This window comes from Mytilus californianus, unplaced genomic scaffold (genome assembly GCF_021869535.1).
Source record: "Mytilus californianus isolate M0D057914Y unplaced genomic scaffold, xbMytCali1.0.p SCAF_8, whole genome shotgun sequence".
Classification (NCBI taxonomy): Eukaryota; Metazoa; Mollusca; class Bivalvia; order Mytilida; family Mytilidae; genus Mytilus; species Mytilus californianus.
Window position 1 is genome coordinate 349071 of NW_026262734.1, and position 9176 is coordinate 358246.

Genomic DNA, 9176 nt, shown 5'->3' on the forward strand with positions numbered 1-9176 from the left:
TTTTGAATTTGTTGTTAATTTTGTGAACGTACTGATCTAACATTCAAGTAAAAGTAACGTTATTTAAATACCTTTTTACTTAATGTTAGCGCAGCCATGAAATAACCAAACTAAGATGGAAAGTTGTCTCATTGGCACTCATACCACATCTTCTTATATCTAACCCAGGTTCTATGTACTGTATATAAGATATGAAGACCAGTTCTGCCCTTGACACCTTGTCACACTAAGGGATAAGTGTTTACATCAACCGACATAACAGACAATTCCAGGTTCTCTAGGAGGACAAAGCTAATACTCGACCGGACATTAATTTGAACAAGTATAAGCCAGTATTCTTGGAAGGGAGGTCTTAAAGAAATAAGACAAAAATACACAGTAAATATTCTGATAGGACATTAAGTTTAACAACAATACAAAAGTTAAATAAAGTGGGAGAATGTCTTGCTGTAAGAAGCGGTTTTAAACTATATCATTTAAACCATTATACACCCTTGTCCTAACTTTTAAACCCTTAATAATGCCATTACATTTAAGAGGAAAAAATGGTCCAGAAAAGTAAATTTAAACTGCATTGCTGTATTCACCACTGATAATTACCATCTAGGAACGTATGAATATTGGACTTAACCAATGGTACTTTCTTGAAATTAGAGTTGCAATATAACTAATTTCCAACACAGTCTTACCTTTAACTATAAATATCTGGTTTTGAAAAGGAGTGAATTTATCGTGTACTTTAACACAGGTGAAAGTTTTCATGTAAACATGTGTAATTATTTAAAATGTAAATACGCTCCAAATCAAGGGAGCTAATTGATAACTAAAATTGCCAATTTTGTCATATTCCTCTAACAAAAAAATAATGAAGAACTCTGTAAAAGCAATAGTACATGTATATAAAAAATATATCAAAATGTTCAATAAATATGTATCAAAATAATCAATAAATGTATATCAAGAATATAAAAAAAATGGTCAGCAAATGTCAATGTTTCCTTGGTTTGATCACGGTCCTTGTTACAGTATTTTTATCAAAATTGATCATTAATCTTTCGTCCCTAGCATTGTAATATTTGTCCTCCACATGTGTTTTTTTCCTGACTCAACGTAGCATTTTCTTGTTTCCTGGGCATCTTCTTTAGCTTTTCTTTTTCTCTCATTTACCTGATGCCTGGTTTGTTTTGCTTCTTCCCTTTCCTGTTTGCATCACCAACTCTATAAGGTAAGACATCCTTTGGATCTACGAAATTTTACCTCCATGCATCTATATCTATCGTGTGAACACTTGTGATCCTTTATAAGATATTTCATTAGTATCTGTAGTTTCCTCCTAGTGTCACAGTGTAATTTTGCTTAAAAATTCTTATTTGAATTTTTATTAAGAAAAGCCTTATTTTAATATTTGAATTTTTATATTGCAATAATTTTACTTTTAATGAAAAACATTTTGAAGTTTTGTTAAAAATGGACACTTTATTTATTCTTTGTTATATTTAGAATTCTTAACTTTATTTATTCTTTGTCACATTTAGAAATTCTTAAGGACATAAAAAACAGGTGTTCAATTAAGTATTAACTTTTCTCTTTGTCAAAACTTAAGTGACAGATTTTATTACATAAGATCCTCTAACACTCTTTTGTTCAAAAAGATGTAAATTCTTTGTTAATCAGAATGTCTACATTAGTTTCAATTAAGCTCTTACGTAAAGCTTCTCCGAGCGATACAGGGGATAATCCTAACACGTGGTAACTTTAAATTTTGTGTTACCATGGATCAATAAGTAGAAACGAATTCTGATTGGTTAAACCTGCAAAATTGTCCAAAACTGTGAATTGTCTTTAGTCACTTTTCAAATTGAACGCAGTGAATAAAGACTATTCTCAGAAATCAGATTTGACTATTTTCAGGCCTGTCAGAAGACTCACGTCAACAAGATTATTATCTTGTCGCAGCACTGAAAATCATACAGTCAATACAACCCTGCATCTGCCTGTCACACTTGCTTCAAAAGCTCTACCACAAATCAAGAACAAACACACACATAACTCAGATTGACAATTGGCGGCGGACCCAAAGTTCCCAGCAAGAGACAGCAGACCGCAACTTCATAATCAACTAGAAATTCATGAGTTACTGGTTAAAGTCAGCAGACATGCAGCCCCAGAATGCAGTAATCATAAACCAACCCATAGTGGAAGAAATACATGTACAGCCAGAGAATCAACCACCTCCACCAGCACCTGTTCAGAACCAACCACCACCATCTCCACCTGTTGAGAATCAGCCACCAGTTTTGCAGAACCAACCACTAGTTCCAGTGCAACAACCACCAGTTCAGGCTGCAGCTACAGGGCAGGGTAACAATAGACCCGCGCCCCCAGGTTTTACTAATTCTAAAATAATGGTAAACTTAAAACATTACAATGGCGACACTGATGCCGTTCAATGGTGGGCAAGTTTTCTTGCCTACATTACCCTCCAGAGAATGGCAGAATGGGAGGCAATTCTTGTCCTACCTTTTTACTTGTGTGGCATTGCCGAACAATGGTTTGAAATGATCGATTCAACTACAAAAGCCTCTTTGGCAAACATCAAACTATCATTTCTTAATCGCTTTAAACAGCACAAGCAAGAAGACATTGGTCTTACTTATCTTAGACAACAAGAAAAACTCAATTATCAAAGCTGTTTCTTCCATTGAAGACAAAATAATGGACAAAATTTCTCAAAGATTAGACTCTATAGCAGCATTAAGTTCCAACAAACAACAGGCTGATTATGTGCCTTATAATCCAAGAAATAATCATGCTAATAACTATCGACATATACAATCTTTTCAGGTGCCTACTTACAATGACCGCCAGCCAATGATGCCAGTTCAAAGACAAAGACTAGTAATGAATAACGGTCCACCTGGATCCTGTATTGGCTGTGGTAAGTCATGTAAATCAAGGTCAATCTGCCCCGCTTACAAAAAGTCATGTCATAAGTGTGGCAAACAAGGTCATTTCAGCTATGTTTGTTTAAGTAAGGGAAATCAAAATGTGTCACAAGGAAATAGGGCATAGGGATTCGAGCCTTCCTTTAGGCAGCATTCTAGGGGTAGGCACAAGGATGATACAAATCAATTTCATGTAAATGACAAAATTAGTACAAACAATCAGGTTTGCACAATTATGTCTTTCGACTCAGACAAATGCACAACTTACGTCACCATAGGTACAACCAGAACCAAAGCTTTAAAATATACAGGTGCAAATATTTCTGTTATGAATAGAAATCTCTTACATAAGACCTCTTATGCTAAAGTTCCATTGCAACCTGGTGCAATGAAACAAGTTATTGCAGCCAATGGCAATCATGTACAAGTTCTAGGCAAGATATCAATTACCCTTCATGTAGGCAATAAGCAGTTTACTCAAACTGTTTATGTTCTTGACCAACTTCACCATTCCCTCATTCTTGGTGTTGATTTCATGAAGAAAAATGGAGCTTTCATCAATTTTCAAGATTGTACTTTAGAGTTGAAAGACAACCCAAATATTGTTCTTAGTTCTATTACTTTAAAGTCAGGCTTTGTTCGGACTAAAAAGGTGGTTACTCTTCCTAAACATTCTGAAATTTTGATCCAGGTATCTGTCTCAAAGCAAGACGAAGATAGCACAGTGCTTTTAGAACCTTTAGATGCTCCTCCTCAATTTCTTCAGAATGTTGTTGTGGCAAAATGTCTAGTCATAATTCATAATGGCAAAACTCATTTAAGACTTTTAAATCCCACGGCTACAGACATTAAGCTAAGACCACACAAAGTGATTGCCAAGGTTTCACATGTCAACACTGAAGAAATTCACTCTATAGATGATAAGCAATCAGCTGCTACTCCTTCTTTTTCTCCTCCTACTAAATCAAAGTCTGACGACATGACTTTTGATCTTACAAGTGCTTGTTTGACTTCAAGTGAAAAACAAAAGCTTCTAGCTTTCCTACAGAAAAACAGGTCCATCTTTGCAAATTCTCTTAAAGAGCTAGGATGCACCCATTTATACAACCACCACATAGAGACAGTTCCTGGTGCAAAACCTTTCAGATCACCTCCATATAGGCAAACTCCAAAAGTTCGAGCAGAACAAGATAGGCAGGTCAAAGAACTTCTTGACAATGACATTATTGAACCCTCATGTTCAAATTGGGCTTCACCCGTTGTCATGTGCTTCAAGAAATCAGGCGAGATGAGGATGGCGATTGATTATAGAAAGGTCAATGCTCTTAGTATTCCTCAGACATTCCCGTTACCCCATATGGAGAGTGTATTTGATGCAATTGGAGAGGTTAAGGCTCAGTATTTCTCATGTGTCGATTTAAAGTCTGGTTTTCATCAGGTCCCCCTCACGGAAGAGAGCAAACATAAAATTGCTTTTATCACACAGACAGGAATCTATCAGTTTAAGAGGATGCCATTTGGTTTAATGAACAGTCCTATCACCTTTCAGGCTATGATGTCTCATGTTCTTAGGGGCCTCAACTGGAAATTTATATTGGTATATGTCGATGACATTCTCATTTTCTCTCAAACGTTTGAAGACCACTTAAACCATCTATCCCAAGTCTTTGATCGGTTGAGGCATGCCAATTTGAAACTTCACCCTAGTAAGTGCCATTTCGCAGTAAAGGAAATAATGTTTTTGGGCCATATCATTTCTAGAGAAGGCGTCAAAGTAGATCCAGCTAAAACTAGTGCTGTCAGCAAGTTTCCAACCCCACAAACACAAAAACAGTTACGAAGCTTTCTAGGCATGGCAAACTACTATCGTCGTTTCATTAAGGACCATTCTAAGATTGTCTTTCCTTTAAACACTTTACTTCACAAAGACCAACCTGTAAAACTGAAGTGGACTCCAAAATGTCAAACAGCCTTTGACACTATCAAGCATGCCCTTATCAATGCTCCAGTTCTTAGTTATCCAGATCTAGACAAACCTTTTATTCTTACATGTGATGCATCTGATACGGCTATTGCTTTTGTACTAGGACAACTGAACTCTGACAACAAAGAATATGCTATTGCCTATGGTAATAAATCTTTAAAAAAAGAGGAGCGCAATTATACCACATCAAAAAAAGAGTGCTTAGCTATTCTCAAAGGTGTTGAAACCTTTCGTCCTTATCTGGCCAACAGTGCTTTCACAGTCATTACTGATCATAATGCTCTAGTTTGGTTAAAGTCAGCTAAGCACACAGGTAGACTTTCTAGATAGGCTCTTAAACTTCAGGATCTTAATTTTGACATTATTCATCGTCCAGGGAAAAGAAATGTTGTAGCTGATTGTCTCAGTCGTGTACCCAATCCTTTTCGGGCCACACAAATTGAAACTCTTTCTATACCAACTCAAGAGCAGGTTATATCTTCTTTCGACTCTATTGATTCCTATGTTTCTTCAGAAAACCTGAGTTCTGATTCTGACGATGAAGTACAGTTTGGAGCTGAAGTGCATTTCTATTATGCTTCTTAACATGCAACAGATTGTCAAGAATGTCCTATTATATCTGCAGTGGATACTGAAAACATTCAAAACATAGTTGAGGATAAACCTGCACTCTCTGAACTACAAAAAAATGTCCTGAATTCTCAGCCATCTACACTTATCTTGAATCTGGTGACCTTCCTGAAGAATCAAAGCACAGAGATAAAGTTGTTTCAGAGAGCAAATATTTTTCTTTGTCAGATAGTGTTCTTTTTCATTGGTATCAGAAACGTTGCAGAGGCATGGACCCTGAGTTTAGAAGAATCAAGCAAATAGCCCTCCCCAAAACTCTTCGACTTGAAGCGCTCCAATCATATCATGATTCATTGGCAGCAGGAGGACATTTTGGTATTGACAAAGTCAACAATTCCCTTATACAAAAATATTGGTGGAAAAGTATGCATCAAGATATCACAGACTATGTTAAATCCTGTGATAGGTGTCAGAGAGCCAAGCAAAACTGCAACCCAAACAGACCCCCTCTTACCAAGATGCCCCAGGTTGGTCGTTTCGATAGATGGCATATAGATGATCTTGGCCCCCTTACTAAAAACTCACAAGGTTATGAGTACATCTTATTGGTCATTGATGCTTTCACTAGATGGTGTGAAGCATTTCCCCATGAAAACCCAGACTGCAAAGGAGATAGCGGATAATCTATACACAGGAGTTGTATCTAGATTTGGTTGCCCAAGAGTTTTGCTAAGTGACAGAGGTCAGCCCTTCATGTCAAAGATTGTCAAAGCCATGTGTGAAATCCTTCAAGTAACTCAGCATCATACCACATCTTACCACCCTAACACAAATGGCACTGTCGAGAGACAAAATCACACACTTGCTCAGTCACTTCGAACTTACTGTAATGATACCCATGACAAGTGGCCTTCTCTCATACCAGGTATTATGATGGCCTTTCGAAGATCGGTTTGTGCAACCACAGGTTTTTCTCCATTTTACATGTTGTTTGGCTAAGAGATGAAAATCCCATTTGATATTGCCTTAGAGCCAAACGACTCCTTGCCACAGGACACACGAGTGTACATTGACCAGTTTCTGTCGAACATTAAGATGTCACACAAGATTGCACTTCAGAATGAGGCAGCTCAAAAAGAAAAAGACAAAGTGAGGCATGATCAAACAGCTAGAGTACGCACATTTGCTATAGGAGATCTTGTTTTACTAATGGTACACAAATTTCCAAAAGGTCAGTCACGAAAGCTTTGTGACAAAGCTACTGGTCCATATCGAATAGAAGAAATTGGCCCAAATTACACATATTGAGTTAGGAGAATCTCAGACCATAAAAAGCAAGCTTCATTAGTCAATGCTACCAATCTGCAACCATCTATACGACCTGATCCTACTCGGCAGAGACTCTCTCAAGAAGATCAAAATATTCCCCCAGATCCAGACTCAGACTCTGACTCAGACCCAGAAGTTAACCAAGATGATGAAGCAACCCCAAATGTAGATGTTGAAGCAACCCAACAACCCACCCCAACCCCTCAGCAAACTCCAGACCCTGCTACAAGGTACCAAATTCAAAAAGTTTTACGAGGTCGACGAAAACATGGACGCAGAGAGATGTATATTAAATGGCTTGATGGTTCATGCACTTGGGAACCTGATACATGCTTCGACCAAGAGATGTCAGATTTCATTAATAGTAGATGGACAAAACAAGGAAAACGCAGGAAATCCTACTTTAATTGATACTGGTTTATTCGTTTTCTACCTAGTTGTTCTTTTGTTTTCACTCTGATTTATTTCTCATTCTGGTTATGTTTCAAGTCATTGTTTTTCTTCATTTCATGCAAAGAAGTCTCTACTTGAATTCAGTATTCAAACGTGACCACAACCATACCAGGACCAAGAAAATACACGTGAAGAAAGATACATCAGTATCACCACCTTGTTCATAGAAAGATACCTCAGTATCACCACCTTGTTCATAGAAAGATACCTCAGTATCACCACCTTGTTCATAGAAAGATACCTCAGTATCACCACCTTGTTCATAGATAGATACATCAGTATTACCACCTTGTTCATAGAAAGATACCTCAGTATCACCACCTTGTTCATAGATAGATACATCAGCATCACCACCTTGTTCATAGAAGGATACCTCAGTATCACCCCCTTGTTTGTTATAGGATACTTCAGTATCACCCCACCCCTTTTGAAAGTGTATGAAAAGAGATTTTCACATTAGTTTTATAAGTATACTATTTTATGTCTTTATGAGGTTCACCAATTACTACTTTTGACTCATATACCTTTTGGTAATAATAGGTTGAAGAAATGCTAGCTTGAGATTATTGTTCTAAATATATATGTCTTAGTTTATTATCTATTCTGATAAGTGGCTTTACTTGTACTCAGATCTCGAAATTTGGATTTGCTTTTGATGTTATTTTACAGTTATTTCTGTAGTCCTTAGTGCTAGATTGTATGTTGAGACGTCAACTTTCAGTCACCTTAAAAAAATTGGCATATCTAACTTTCTGCATTTGATATCGTTGTAGGCCACTCTTTGACTATTTGGAACAGTCTCCTTCTCACCTATATAGTCCTTTTAAGTATGTTTTCTGTTGGTGCTACAACCTCATCTCCCCAAGACGTTATCCAAAGACTCAACTATGGAGTAGTGTTTCGCCCAGATTCAAAGATGTACTTAGCCAAGGAAGCATGGCTACACACATTCCAAATAGATATACCAAGACCCAGAGAAATTCACATTTCTAAATTGCCAATTTGTTCATACAAGAACTTCTCCAGTATATGTTCATCAATGAACAGTATGAGACATTTTATCCAGCATTTACACGACTCAACGGAACATGCCTTGAAAGAAACAATACAAGCGATTAGGATATTAGTTCCTCAGACTAAATTATTTGAGTCAAATAGAAATGGTCGTGCCATTCTCCCTTTTATTGGCTCAATGGCCAAAGGTTTATTTGGATTGGCAACAATGAGTGATGTTCAGTTGTTGGCCAATCACATAAATGCTTTAAACGCAAAATCTAGAAGTATCACTCAAGCTCTCCAGCAACATAGTGATCACCTTTCATCTTTTGTGAAAGTGATTGATAAAAGAACATCAAATTTAATGCAGGGTATTAAAGACAATTCATTAGAAATTCATACAATTGCCCATTCATTTCAACTAGCAATAGTTTCGTCGGAACAATCCATGGTGAATATTTCACAGATTCTTATCACCCTAACTAACAATTTTAATGTCTTGAAATCTAACTTACTTCAGTTACAGAATGCTTTTCAATCCTTGGTAGAAGGTCGAATTTCACCTTTCCTCATTCCAAAGCATGATTTTTCTCGCACGCTTCACCAAATTCAGAGCACATTAAACAAGAAGTACCCTGGTTTCTATTTAACACATTCTCATCCTTCATACTATTACACTACATCCAACTTTATATTTACCCGTAATTTCTCATCTCTTTTCATCACGGTGCAATTTCCAGTATCCTTGCATGCACAACCTCTTCAACTCTATAAAATCATATCTTTACCTGTACCAACCCCTACTAATAAGACTACTAAGCATGCTACTAAATTGTTAGATTTACCACAATACCTTGCACTAAACTATCAGCATGATTATTACCTCCCCTTATCTACTG